Raw genomic sequence first — 15,251 nt, forward strand, 5'->3', positions numbered from 1 at the left:
GAAGACCTTTCATATACTTTATCGCACCAATATCAGAATACAAGAAGATTGATTGTAAACATCAGATTGCATGATTCTTTCATATTTGGTGGCAAAATTATGAAGGTCAGCAGTTCTGGAAGGTGATTTACTATAGGATGAGACAAATATAAAATGTGGAATTCTCATTTCCACCAGCTGTTTTCTGTTAAACATCATTAAACCTTATGTTCCTGCAAAGTACTGTATATGGAATTGGCTGTGTAGGTGATAACAGCTGCCAGGATACTTTATGTCTTTTACTGTAAATCATATATAATCCCATTTATAGAATAGTGACAAATTTAACTATGGATATGAATCAATGTCAAAAAAAATAGCTGCATATTTGAAAAATAAGTCTGATACATAATTTAATGCAACTTGAAAATAATTTGTGGATTATAATTGTACATATGGACTTGTATTGCATTTCTCATAACATAAAGTTTTAATACCAGCTCTTTCCTGACTTGTTAAATAAGAACAGAAGGTTTTTTTACATCATATACAAACTCTTTTTAATTGTTTATTCTGACTTAGGAATCAATGGTTATTATTGTGACTTAATTTTATTAAAAGGTTTGATCACTTTTATAAGCAGCATTAATTAAATGTTTCTTCAAATTTTTTATTCAGTTTTAGTTTGTAAATCTCTTTTCCATCTTTTGGGGGCTTATTATGAGTTGTGATTTTAAAGATCTATTATATTGCAAAGAGGGAAAATTAATGCAGCGTTGATAAAATAGCAGGAAAACAATTAGTGTACAGATATTGTATCAGATTTCATACATTGGCAAGATGGACTTTAGAAACCTTTATATAATTGGAAAAAAATGCACCTGTCATACTCACTGGCAATGGTGAATAAATTACTGCCAGTTTAATTCAAAGTTTCCACTATGAACCTTAGTACTTCCAAAGCAAAATCAGATTGGTAGCTATCTAGAGAAGGATATTATCTCTTGACAGTGGCTATGCTGATATCATTGGGAAATTATCAAAATACAGGTAGTCCTCAACTTACAATAGTTCACTTAGTGACCGTTCAAAGTTACAATGGCACTGAAAAAAGTTATGGACTTATAACCGTTTTTCACATTTAAAGCTATTGCAGCATCCCCATGGTTACGAGATCATAATTCAGACATGTGACAAGTGACTCATGTTTATGATGGTTGCAGTGTTGCAGGAACTTGTGATCAGAATTTGTGACCTTCTGACAAGCGAAGTCAACGGGGAAGCCAGATTCACTTAAGAACTGTGTTATCAACTTAACAACTGCAGTGATTCATTTAATAATTGTGGCAAGAAAGATAATAAAATGGGGCAAAATTCACTTAACAAATGTTTTACTTAGCAACAGAAATTTTGGCTCAATTATGGTCTTACGTTGAGGACTATCTGTACACATAAAAGCAGCCACTTCCATTTTTCCTTATTATCAGCTTCTATTTGATAAGATTTACCTTTGTATTTTTTTTGTCACAGTAATTATAGCAGCAAAATACCCTAATTATAATTTTTAAAAAACAACAAAAGTTTGGATTTTGTATTCTATTACAGGCACTAATACAATCATTGGCAGAAATATGTGGCTAAATATAAAATATCCTGTCATAAAACCAATTTACAATATATTGTACATTTGTTCATAAAATATTCATATCCTGAACAATGTATCTTTGATATTTGTCATTGAAAAATCCGTGCATTCTACATTTTTGATCCCGTCTACCTGCTACATTAATCACAGTTATTTGCAATGCAACATGAATTATTAATTTCCCCCCAATAATTTAAATAAAATAAGTGCTTTGGAAGAATAAACAAGTCTTTATGGAAGTCAAGAAGTCTTCTAAATTTGACAGTATTGTGAACAGAGTGTTAGATGTTAGGGTTTCAACAAAGAGAGTTAAATGTCAAAATGGCAGGCATTTTTGTCCATTGGAGGAATTTTACCATTTCTAGAAAATACAGTGTAGTAATATTTTTCTGCATTTTTGTGATATTAAATATATGATCTCAGCCTTCTAGGACTAATTAGATCTAATGGCTTATTGTCGCACTCCAGCACTGCTTAAATAAGGAAGGAAGAAGGTGATCCCAGATCCCCTCTACAGCATTGCTATTCTTCCTTCCAAAATAGCTGATTCAGCAAGTAAAAAAAACATCTATATGTAATTGTATTAGAAATTTGATTGTACTTTACATCAAAATCATACAATGAGTATCTCTTGTCACTTGCTAAACTAAGAAATAATTTTTAAGAAATTCTTTCACTCTTATTTTGATAGTTAATATTATTCAGTATATAAAATCAGAATCTATTATTACAATTAATTAAATTAAATTAAATTAAATTAAATTACAATTCCGACAGGCCTGGGGCCGTTGATCTCGTTATAGTGATCTTGCGAGACCCGGCCACAAATTGGAGTGTATGTGTTTTAATGTTTTAATGTTTTAATGTCTTCTCTTCTTTTAACTTTTGTATGGGATATTGTTGCATTGTTTTATTCTCTGTTGTAAGCTGCCCAGAGTCCCTCGGGAGTTGAGCGGCATAGAAATGCGACAAAATAAATAAATAATAAATCATTTACAGGATAGAAAAAATACACATGTAGTACTTGCCAAAACATTGATTTCTACAGAATAACCTTATTGTAATTTGTAAATTTATTAAAAATCAGAAAATCTTTGTCTTACGCATTTATAAATCAATTTCATATTGTTATTGCTACAATCTGAACCTTTATATTAATCATCAGTAGCTTTTTTTCAGTTTCAACTCAGTTACCATATTTTCTTCTCACCATCTCATACATGGGGGTTTTCTTCCATTTATTTTACTAAAGCAATCCTCTCACAAAGAGAAGCACTTAACAATAATGTACATAGGAAGTCAACAGGACCAGGTTTCCAAACATATGAATTTAAGTACTCCAAGCTATAAATTAGTTCTGTGTTACTTATAAACAAATAAATTACTTTGTACATTTACATTCACATTCTGATGATACTGTGGGTTTGTTCCAGATCTTTAAGTAGATACTCTGGAATTCTAGACTAGCTATTAATTTTTCAATTATTTATACTACTGCATTATTGATGCTGGCTTTGGCTGCAACTCTCTTAAGATTTTGAAGAAGAATTCAGTAGAAAATAGAAGAGATAGCTTGATCTTGACTGAAAAAGTTTCCTGATTAAATTTTGGAGAGGGAAATTGGGCCCAATTTATAGTATATACTATAAGCATGTTTGATAATTATAGATTTTTCATTTAGAATAAATGTTAGCATGTTTCTACATTGTATCATGGAAAATCTTCACTGTTCTTTGTTTTAATTTAACGAAAATGAGCCCAGGCTCCACACTGAGTTTCGAATAACAGGAAAGAGCCCAAGTTTTCACTTACTTAAATGTGCTTTATTGTTCCTTCAAATAATATTCTTTCTCTCAAGAAGTACTTTGGAAAGATGTTTTTAGAATATATGCATGCTAGAGAGCATCTAGTATTATTATACACAGTATGTGTGTAAACCATTTTATCTTTCTACAAATATTAAGTATTTTAATGTTGCTTATGGAAATCAAAATGCACCAATTTACAAGAACTTTTGCAGCTCATGTTGATTTCATAAACTTAATTACCGTAGCATTTTTGTGAAAGATTTGGGCAAATATTGGGAAGACTTGTAATATGTAGTGAAAAAATGTACTTATTTTTACAGTTATTACTTCAGCCTTCCTCCCAAAAAGTGTGTATTGTTGTTCTGCAGACTGCTATAATTTATAGCCATGCCTGACAGTTCATTTTTTTTCTGCTGTAATTGCATAAAAGTTCTAAAAGTTTTTTTTAGATTTCCATCATAGTCTTTAGAAATTGTGTAGAGTATATGTGTAGTATAGTCTGCTAGAAGATTAAGTAAATGGAGTAGCAATATGAATGGAATGTACCGTATTTTCCGGTGTATAAGACGACTGGGCGTATAAGACGACCCCCAAATTTTCCTTTTAAAATATAGGGTTTGGGCTATACTCACCATATAAGACTACCCCTCTTCCACCGCACACCAAATAAAAATTAAAAAAACATCAACTGGCTCACCCACAATGTAAAAGCAGCTGTGCTAGACCCAAAATGGCCCCTGCAACAAGCAGGAACCTCACACAGCCACAAAAAGCCCAAAAAAACAACTTTCACACTTTAACACACACAACACAACACAACACAACAGGCTCACCCACAATGTAAAAGCAGCTGTGCTAGACCCAAAATGGCCCCTGAAACAAGCAGGAACCTCACCCAGCCACAAAAAGCCCAAAAACCCAACTTTCACACTTTACACACACAAAATTCCACATACAGCTTTGTGAGATTTTGTGTGTTTGTGTAGTTAGAGTGAAACACTACAAAAACACACTAAATCTCAGAAAGCTGCACAAATATTATTTTATTTTATTTTTATTTTTATATGAAAGCTAAATTTAAAACTTCCTAAACTTTAAATGGCTAGGTCTAAAAAAGAACAACTAAAAAAAACCCCAATTAACTATTTTTTTTAAAGATCTCAAAGGGGAAAAAAAATTACCCAATAGAACAGGGGTCTCCAACCTTGGCAACTTTAAGACTTGTAGACTTCAACTCCCAGAATTCCTCAGCCAGCTTTGTTTTGCTGGCTGAGGAATTCTGGGAATTGAAGTCCACAACTCCCTGCCTGCTTGATTGCAGGCAGGGAGTTGCTTGCTGATGGAATGGATTCAGGCAAGCGAAGCAAGGCAAGCAGCTAAGGCAGTGGTTCTCAACCTTCCTAATGCCGCGACCTTTTAATACAGTTCCTCATGTTGTGGTGACCCCCAACGATAAAGTTATTCCTAAAACCATCAAAAATATGTGTTTTCCGATGGTCTTAGACCAGGGGTCCCCAACCTTTTGGACCTCAGGGACCACCAACTTCATAATTTTAAATTTCGCGGTTCAGACAATAATGATTTTACCCAGCCAACAAAGCACACTGTACTTATATCCTTCCTCATCCATTTTCTTAAAAAAGAGGGGAAAAAAACACTTTTAAGGTTTTACTAAAAACAGTTTCCAATTACATAGTATTGGCATAAAGCCTGGTTAAAGCAAACATGCTTAGTCATAAAGACTTGAGGCAAGCCATTCTGCTTAAGGTTTAAATTGAACTTAAGTGCATTATCCGGTATAATGCAGATTACTTCTGGCTGAAATACCATAAATTGGGCATCTTAACCATAAACCAGGGATATGAATTTTTTTTGTATGGGTGCTGAAGGCTATAGTAAGTACAACATGTTGGAGCCTGCACTGCAATAGGGGACGGAAACATATAAAAGCTTTAAAAATACAGGAAGATTAAATATTGTTACTGTTAATGTAATCATCTGGACTCCCAGTACAGGATGGGGTCCTTCAGGCACTCTCCCTCCTCTCTGTCTCTCTCTCTCTCTGTCTCCCACTCTTTCTCTCTCATTTTTGCTCTCTCTCTCTCTCTCTCCCTCTTTCTTTCTCTCCCACTCTTTCTCATTCTCTCTTTCTCTCTCCCCCCTCTCTCTCTCCCCCACTCTCTCATTCTCTCTCTCTCTCTCTCTCCCACTCTTTCTCTCATTCTTTCTCCACCCTCTTTCTCTCTTTCTCTCTTTCTCTCTCCCCTTCTCTCCCCCCACTCTCTCATTCTCTCTTTCTCTCTGTCCCCCTTTCTCTCTCTTCCCCCACTTTCTCTCTCTCATTCTGATTCTCTTTCATTTTGTCTCTCTCTCTCTCATTCTCTGATTCGTTGATTCTCTCTCTTTCATTCTTTGTCTCTTTCTCTCTCTGTCTCATTCTGATTCTCTCTCTTTCTCTCTCATTCTTTCTCTCTCTTATCTCAATGGCCAGCCAGTGTCTTGGGGCTGAGAGGAAGTCAAGCATCTCCCTGAGAGACTGAGGGCTGGAAGAAGTGTGGGAGCGAAGCACTACTTGAACTTGTGCGGCATGAGCATTCGCCTTGGTATATTTGCGCCAGCCGATGGCCAAGGCAGCCCTCATCTCTCTGCTGAAAGTGCAGCATCAGGATTCTGCCTTGGTATATTTGCGGCACAAGGCAGCCCTCATCTCCTGATGCTTGGGACTCGGAGTGCTAAATGGTGACTGGTCCGGGGAGCAGCTGGATTTTGCTCTCCATTGCGGATGCCAGATCAGCCCCCTGCAAGATCTCATCTTTCGAGGAGCGCTCCCTGAAGTGGCACTGGAAACTTTGGTCGGGCTCCTCCAGAGACGAGAGCTTGCAGGGGGCCGATCTGGTGTCTGCAATGGAAAGCAAAATCCAGCTTCTTCTCTCTGCTGTGAAACTCCGCGCAGAAACCAGCTGGGTCCAGCATTGAGCGGCATACAGCCTTGACGAGATCGGCACAGCTTCCCCTCAATGTTGTTGGCGTCAGCAACTCAGATTCGGGAAGCTGTGCGGATCTCGTCAAGCCTGCATGCCACTCAATGCTGGAACCAGCTGGTTTCTGAGGGGAGCTTCCCCCAGGCATCCAGGGGGATATTACCGACGCTCTGACTTCCCCAGACAAGTGGGGCTCGCCATCACTGGGGGTCAGCTGGGGAAGTCGGAGCATCAGTAATATCCCCCTGGATGCCTGGGACGGCGGGGGAAGCTCCACGTAGCAACCAGCTGGTTCCAGCATTGAGTGGCATGCAGGCTTGACAAGATCTGCACAGCTTCCCCTCAATGTTGTCGGCGCTCCCGTAGCATCATTGGTCAGCGCCAGCAACTCAGATTCGGGTACCTGGCGTATAAGACGACCCCCAACTTTTGAGGTGATTTTCCTGTGTTAAAAAGTCGTTTTATACGCCGGAAAATACAGTATATTTATTATTTCCTGTCTGCTCTATGCACTTACTGCAACTTTCCATATTGATTCTGCTTTGATGGACACAATCTGTATAGTCGTCTGAGACATTAAATGTTATGATGGCAATATTAGAATTATCATTTCTTTTTATTCTTTTTAAACAATTATTCATCTGTATCACTATAGAATGTTTATAGTTGAACGATTTGTTCAAGAAATCAAATTTAAAATAGAAAATTTAATTTAATGTAATTTTATTTAAATTAAATATCAATTATATCAAAAATATATCATAAATTAGAATTCATTGGAAGGCCAAGTCTTGACCCATGGTATGTGGTCTTTCTCATTCAGGTGTGAATTTGTTATTTAAATTCTCCTTATCATCACATATATTCTCACATCTACCCACCCATCCAGATGCATACAAATGTAGACAAATGCAAACCTGACTCTGTCCAACCATGTTTTTTAAGTTTCCTTCTGTAGCAGCATTGACAAAGTTTCTCTAGAATAATAGATGAGAAAGTGAATTTATTCCATCTCTGTTTTTCTGTTTGCATTTTGTATTTCATGAAATGAAATTCATTTTTTTCCTTTATAGAAATAATTGCATGCTTTTTAAACAATTCTGTCACAAACATTATTGAATAATAAATAATTCAGAGAGAAACATTGACATTATTTATTATCTACTATTTTGGTACTATATTCTTAGCTGTATTAAAATAATCATATGACTAAAATATTGTTATTAGATAGGTGTTGTAATGTGAAATAATGGTTAAATTAAATATAAATAAAATAAAATATAAAGCCATGGGCTTTCTCTGTATCGTATAAACAGCCTACTGCGAATTCAAGTTGTTCAAGACAACAGGGTTACTTGCTTAAAGAAACAAAAATCCTGTTACTGGAATATAGAAGTCATCTAACAAAAAAAAATCTATGTACTTAATATAGAGACTTGTATATAGAGAAGGATGAAAATGTAATTATACTATGTTGCAATACATTTTCTTTTCTGTAAGTCTCTTACAGTACACATTCTAATTTATATTTAAACTGACATGTTTTGTAGTCAACATATTGATTCCTGCTTGTATTTTGCATAATTTATGTAGTTTTGCATAATTATCTTTCATAATTTAATACTATTTTCACATTAGCTTCTGATTTGCAAATAGTATGAAATAAGTTCCAGTGAGAAATCCCTGAAAAGTTTCCTGTGTTGAAACTGAAAAAAAGAAAACAATAAAATTCCTATCCCTCTTTCTCCCAAGAGAGAAGGATCTGGGATTTGCCTATAAATCAAACCACTGTGGTATAATGCAGCAGAGAGATAATGCTTTGATACTATAATTAGCCTGCTCAAATTGCTTCTTAGTTAGGGTTAGGGTTGCATTGCATGTATATTAAATGAACAATAGTTGTTTATAAGAAAACCCTAATCTATTTTTGGAAACAATGTAGGGGTTTGTGATATAACAATTCACCCCAACTTGGCACTCAATAATTATTTTCAACTATACCCATAGGTGCTAGAAATTTAGGTAATTACAATGTATCCAAAAGGAGCCAAATTGAGAAATGCAAATGTGCATGATGAAATATTTAAAAGATCACACAAAAATATTGTAATATTAAGTAAACTAATAATATTTACTGCTTATGTACAAGAAAACTCAGTTTAACAGACTGTTTTGGTGAAAAGGAGTGTCTGTGACTTTGAAATGCCTATTGAACACAAAAATGTATTATTGCAAATGACATAAATATTATTTGCCTTAATGTATGACATTATGTATTGTATGTATTATTTTACAGATTTGATCATGTAATATAATTATACAGTACATAAAATGCATTTCTGTAATGTATTAACATTACATAAATTACATAAAATGCTTTGTCCGTAATACTTCAGATGCAATGCAATTTGTGATTTTGGACAAAATCTAGAAATCTGATCTGTTGCATCTAAAATGTGTTAAATGGGAATCCACTAAAGCCGTGATTCTTGACTTTTTCTTCACCATAGATCCCCTTTTGTGGCCATGGACCATGGCAACGGATCCCCAAGACTTAATATTTAAATCATACCATTTCTTCAAGTCTTTGCAGACCCCCTGTGACAACATTGAGGCCCCCTAAGGTTGAGAACCACTGCATTAAAGTGAAGTTTCATAGGAGACTTCTTGGACAGTTTACTATACATTAAGGTGACCAGATTTTAACATTGGTAAAGAGGGACATTGTGGGCGTGGCTTATTTTGTGGGCGTGGCTAGCTGGTCATGTGACTGGGTGGGCGTGGCTAGCTGGTCATGTGACCGGGTGGCCATGGCTATGTCTATAGGGTAAGGTGAACAGATTTTAACATTGGTAAGAAGGACACCATTGTGGGCGTGGCTTATTGTGTGGGCGTGGCTTGGAGGCCATGTGACTGGGTGGGCGTGGCTACCTCGTCATGTGACCGGGTGGCCATGGCTATGTGTATAGGGACTACTCAGAGGGCTGAAAAGTCATTTCTGACAGGTCCTCACACTTTTGACTGGTCCTCACACTTATGACCATCCTCACATTTATGCCCGTGCAGCATTCTTAACAACCATGTCACTCATTTCACAACTGCTTCTCTTCAACAAGGTGACAAGATAGGGCAAAAATGTAAAATGTGAGGACAGTCGTAAGTTCGAGGACTGGTCAAAAGTGTGAGGACCAGTCAAAAATAACTTTTTCAGCCCTCTGAGTAGTCCATATGCACAAAAGGACTAACCAGAGGGCTGAAAAAAGTCATTTCTGACAGGTCCTCGCACTTTTGACTGGTCCTCACACTTATGACCATCCTCACATTTATGCCCGTGCAGCATTCTTAACAACCATGTCACTCATTTCACAACTGCTTCTCTTCAACATGGTGACAAGATAGGGCAAAAATGTAAAATGTGAGGACAGTCGTAAGTTCGAGGACTGGTCAAAAGTGTGAGGACCAGTCAAAAATAACTTTTTCAGCCCTCTGAGTAGTCCATATGCACAAAAGGACTAACCGGAGAGCTGAAAAAAGTCATTTCTGACAGGTCCTCGCACTTTTGACTGGTCCTCACACTTATGACCATCCTCACATTTATGCCCATGCAGCATTCTTAACAACCATGTCACTCATTTTCACAACTGCTTCTCTTCACCATGATGACAAGATAGGGCAAAAATGTAAAATGTGAGGACAGTCATAAGTTCGAGGACTGGTCAAAAGTGTGAGGACCAGTCAAAAATAACTTTTTCAGCCCTCTGAGTAGTCCATATGCATTAAAGGATTACAGCAATAGAGAGGGATGAAGGAATGGAAATTAGAGTAGGAGTGAGGGTAAGAGAGGGAGGAAGAGAGGAGGAGAAGGAGAAAGAAAGAGGAAGTAGGGAGGAGAAAAAGAGGGTGGGGGGAAGAGAAAGTAAGAAGGAAAGAAAAGAGAGAGGTGGTAGGTTTGAGGAGAAAGATTGCTATACAATAAAAAAAGATGAAAGGGAAGAAAGCCAACCCCAAGCAAATATAAAGATATTAAGATAAAGAATTGTTAAACTTTAAAGAATAAAAGAGAACAAATATGAATAAATAGCAATAATTAGAAACACACATACAAACATACAATGTATTTTCTTTGAACAGAATATTTGGCTGGTTCACAAATTTAAACAGCGTTTAGTCATTTCAATTAAATTTACAATTTCTATATTTCCTTTTTGCCATATTTATTCCTCATCTATTTTTTAAAAAAACCAATATTACCCTTCATCCTCATCTCTAATCTTAATCAAATTCAATTTTTCCCTTCTATTCTATATTATACCCCTTCCCATTGTCATCTATTTTTATATCCATCCTCACATTGTTTAGTTATGTAATTATGTAATACAGTTGTTTAATACAAATTCAACATTTTAATATAAATCAATTAGTTATAAAACTATCTTTTTTGTATATTAATCAATATGAACATGAATATTCCAATTATTTCCATGCAATCCAATTTCTTACAAATCAATTAATTATATTTACCAATAATAATAAACCAAATAATTTCTCCCATATATTCCTCCGAACCACAACTTAACCATTTCTGCTTTCAACACAATATACAATTAATAGTATCTCAATTATTACAGTTCCCTAGTTAAATACAGCTTTTTTTCCTTTGTGTTTTAAAATCTTGAACTCTCCTCCTAAATTTCCCATTGTTTGCAGTTTTTCACCTACCTTTTTTGGGGAGGAAAAATAAAAATAAAACTCTCTCTGCCTCATTTTGTCACGCTGCACCAAAGACCCTGGTTTCAGTTTCGTTTCTGAAGCTTAGCTAGGGGAAAAAAAACTGCTTTACACTGATTGCCTGTAGGGCGGCCCTTTGAAGCCCCGGGCAAGAGTTTAAACAGTTTTTTTTTCTTCTAGCCATCAGCTGGGGCTCAAGAAAAATCGGGACTTTTTTGAAACGCCGCGGGACGCGGGACAAATTGCTCAAAAGCGGGACTGTCCCGCCAAAAGCGGGACGTCTGGTCACCTTACTATACATATACTTCTCAGTTTTGAATCAGAAGTACTTAATATTCACTAGTAATATAAAGTGGTGATGCACTTATTAAGTGCAGTTGTTTTGTTTAATCAAAATTACTAAAGAAGAACAGTGCCAGTTCTGAAACCCTGTATTCTTTTTCTCAGAATTTATTGCAAAATCCTTTTTTATTCATATTAACCTTTTCTTTATTAACATGTGCCATTTTATTTATTCTCTACCTTATCTTGGTTGAGAAGGGATTTTTCATGCTGAAGTCCAGTTATTTAGGACCTTCTACTTTCTCTTTCTTCACATCCTGCATTATTTTAATCCCAGAAAAATGAACAAAAGAAACCTAGTCACAACTTTGTAACAGTGAAATGATTGTCCGTCTCCTAAAGCTATATTTCTACTTGATATTTGAGTCATCAAAAGTGAAAAAAATATTAGCCTACTTTTCTTTTCTTTTAAAGGGAAATAGAATGGATTTATTAAAATTAATACTCCATATGGTGCATCATTCAAAGCTTCTTTTTTCAGGTAGATAATAGGGCAATTATCTACCTGGTTATATGTCACATAGTAATTCCCTTCTCCCTGTCCTCTCTGTATTTATTCATGTCTCAATATGACTTTCCATAAAAAAGTATCAACAGAGTACCTCTTAAGTAACATGTGATTTAATAGCATTTATAAAAAGAGTGCCACAGCTCTATAAGTAATATTCCATTTTGACTAAAAGTTAAAAAGTGCTTTGTTCTCTGATCAATGAACTACATAATTGATGCTTTACTTAGGGAAATTCTACAATTAGTCATTCAATTAGATCTAAATTTAGTGATTTAACTATCCTGGCTTTTATTATACTTACTGGTATATAGTATTTACAGTACCATAATAAAAGTTTTAATTCTTAAAGTTCTTTGGTAAAAAGCTTGATCAAATGATATAAGTAGATAAAGATTTATATTTGAGAAGAGCAATTCAGACTGAGTACAAATTATTCCTGTTTGTATACTTTCTTACACTGGTATGATAGTCAGCAAGCCAGCTCAAGGAAAAGAAAAGCTATCTATGCCTCCATGGGATAAGAAATTCCATTCCTTCTTCCTCACCCTCCCCACAGTGGCCAAAGGGACCTTTCATTGGTCCTTTCCAAAAGCCATGCAGTCTAGTTATCGAATTCATCTTCTTTAGTTTCTTGTTGGATTAATATTGTCATTTTCAACACCATTTATCCTCACTATGTTAATTTTTAGAATCATTCTCCTCAGTGTATCATATTAAATTATTTGTACATTTATCACCAAACCAACACAGCTTTAATGTCACCAAAATCATTCTTATTCATTTATCCATTACTTTATTGTTCATCCCTATATTACTGTCTCTTTACTAAAGAAGAATTTATAAGTATTCCATTTATTCTCAAAAATGCTTTACTTTCATTTCATACCAGTTTTACCTGATTCTACCATGAACTTCAAACTCCATATCCATCCAATATATTTCATGCTTCAAATCTCTATCACTTGTTTCGACATACATTTTAGCCAGATCTCCTTCATTCATATTATTATATTTATTCTCTTTTTCTTAAGCAGACATGCAGCCTCCTTCCCTTTCCCCTTCCTTCCTTCCTTCCTTCCTTCCTTCCTTCCTTCCTTCCTTCCTTCCTTCCTTCCTTCCTTCCTTCCTTCCTTTTTATTGATATTCTTTACCATTTACCACCTTTTACACTTTCACATAATATTTTTTTATTAAAATTAGTAAAAATTATGCTAGGTTACCAGGCTTAGTCATGTTGGTGTTTTCTGATGATAAAGACAGTGTATCTCAATTTTAATATTTTTAACCAATACAATCAGATTTGCAATCTGGAATCTCTAATCTATATAATATTTTGCAAGCCAACATACTGCTGGCTACTATGGGTTATATTCAATATATTGACATACTTGGAAAAAAGAACACAACTAAAATAAAAAAAGGAACTCCCTGGAAGTATTTGTTGTCATATTTCTGTCAATTACTTGTTAGTTAAAGTTAACTAATATTAGACAAATGAAAGTAAGAAATTTTAAAACTATTTTTTTTTTCAGAAGAGAGAAGTTGGCATAGAAAGGCTATAGGTAGAAAACCAATCAGTTTTATTTTCAAAAGCAAATAATTCTTTTTAAACTGAGGAAAGAATATTGTTCAAAAGATTTATTTTTTTCTTGTGGACAGGAAAGGAATTAAGGACCTTTCCTTCCCACATTATTCTAAAGTTTTCTTTTCCAAAACTACAGTACTGGTGCTGGCTGTATCAGTATAATTGCCTTTAGTATGTAATTAGTATCACACAGATCTTGTGTTTAAAAACCAGAGAATTTGTTTTGTTCCATGTTATGTCATAATCTTTGTATATAGAGCAGTAATAACAACATCCAGTTTCCAAATGACTTTTTACTTTTAAATTAGGCATAAATCATTATAACATATTTGGATTAAAAAATAAATAATTGTATCCCCAATAGTGTATTAAGTAATTTTTTCACTCTGGGGGATAGGTTTTTAATTTAATACTTACTTTATTTATTTATTTTATGTTGTCCATTAGCCTTGAAATCCAAATAAGTTCCATTAACTCAACAGGAAAAGGATTATATTGTGAATATCTTTGACTAATGTACTTGGAGCTTTTGATATTTTCATCAGAACTGTTGTATATTAATAATTCCTTCCCAACCTTATATGATCCCTGTGGTCACTCTTTTGACTTTGACAAAATATTAAAGGAACTATGAACGTGTGTGTGTGTGTGTGTGTGTGTGTGTGTGTGAGAGAGAGAGAGAGAGAGAGAGAGAGAGAGAGAGAGAGAGAGAGAGAGAGAGTTTATATGAACATATCTATTGTTGATGCTTATTGAATAATTTTAATATAGTACTAAAAGTAAACGTAAAATAAACTCAGAAAAGGATTAGAAGGAAAGAATAAAAATGGAAGGAAAGAAAAATATTTAAATGTTACTTCCACACTTCATCACAAATACAAACAAATTTAGTAACTCTTTACCCCTGTAAGATTACAAACAAATGTATCTTCATAACCTATTGGTTATCTATATTCAAATTCATTAATCACCTCTTCAGTCTTGGTATTGGCAAAAAGTTCATAAAGAGTTTTATAGAAACATGTCTTTGTAACTTGAGTGAAACAAGCCAACTTCCTTTTACTTTTAACAATCTTAATCTTTAATTCATTTGGATGCCATCATAGGATTTGAGTTTTCTTCAGTTTTTTTTTAACCTCATCCCAAAGGCTTCTTCAAGACTTTAGCAAGCCTCTTTTGTAAATCTAGTAAAAAAGCCATTGTCCAGGTCATTATCTTCATTTATCATTTGTATTCCCACTTTAATTTTCAAAGCTTTAACCTTCTTTTGTGCATCTATTAGAAAGTCCTTATCCCAGTCATTCTCTTAGCTTTCATTTTCACCTTAAGTTGTCTTGTCTGTTTTATAATCCACACTTTTTTTATTTTCCAGTATTTCTGGTTTTAATATTTTTACATCAGACAAAATTTGTTTAATCTCTTTATACTGTAAATTTCTTAAAATATTCACTTCCACATCTGTCACTCCTTCTTTATAATTTTTTGGGCATAACCTATCCATAGAAACAGATATTGCTGACACAGTAACTGTTAGATTCTGACACCTTTCTTCTAACCTCCTAGAGTGTTTCTAATGTCATCATGTTTTATATCATTTTGTAAATTCCAATACTAACCAAAAACAAAAGCCAAGCTTTCACTTCTTTCTTTTTTTCCCTAGAATTTCTAGTCC

This window comes from Pituophis catenifer, unplaced genomic scaffold (assembly GCF_029215685.1).
Source record: "Pituophis catenifer annectens isolate HBS135680 unplaced genomic scaffold, rPitCat1.0.hap2 SCAF_4, whole genome shotgun sequence".
Taxonomy (NCBI): domain Eukaryota; kingdom Metazoa; phylum Chordata; class Lepidosauria; order Squamata; family Colubridae; genus Pituophis; species Pituophis catenifer.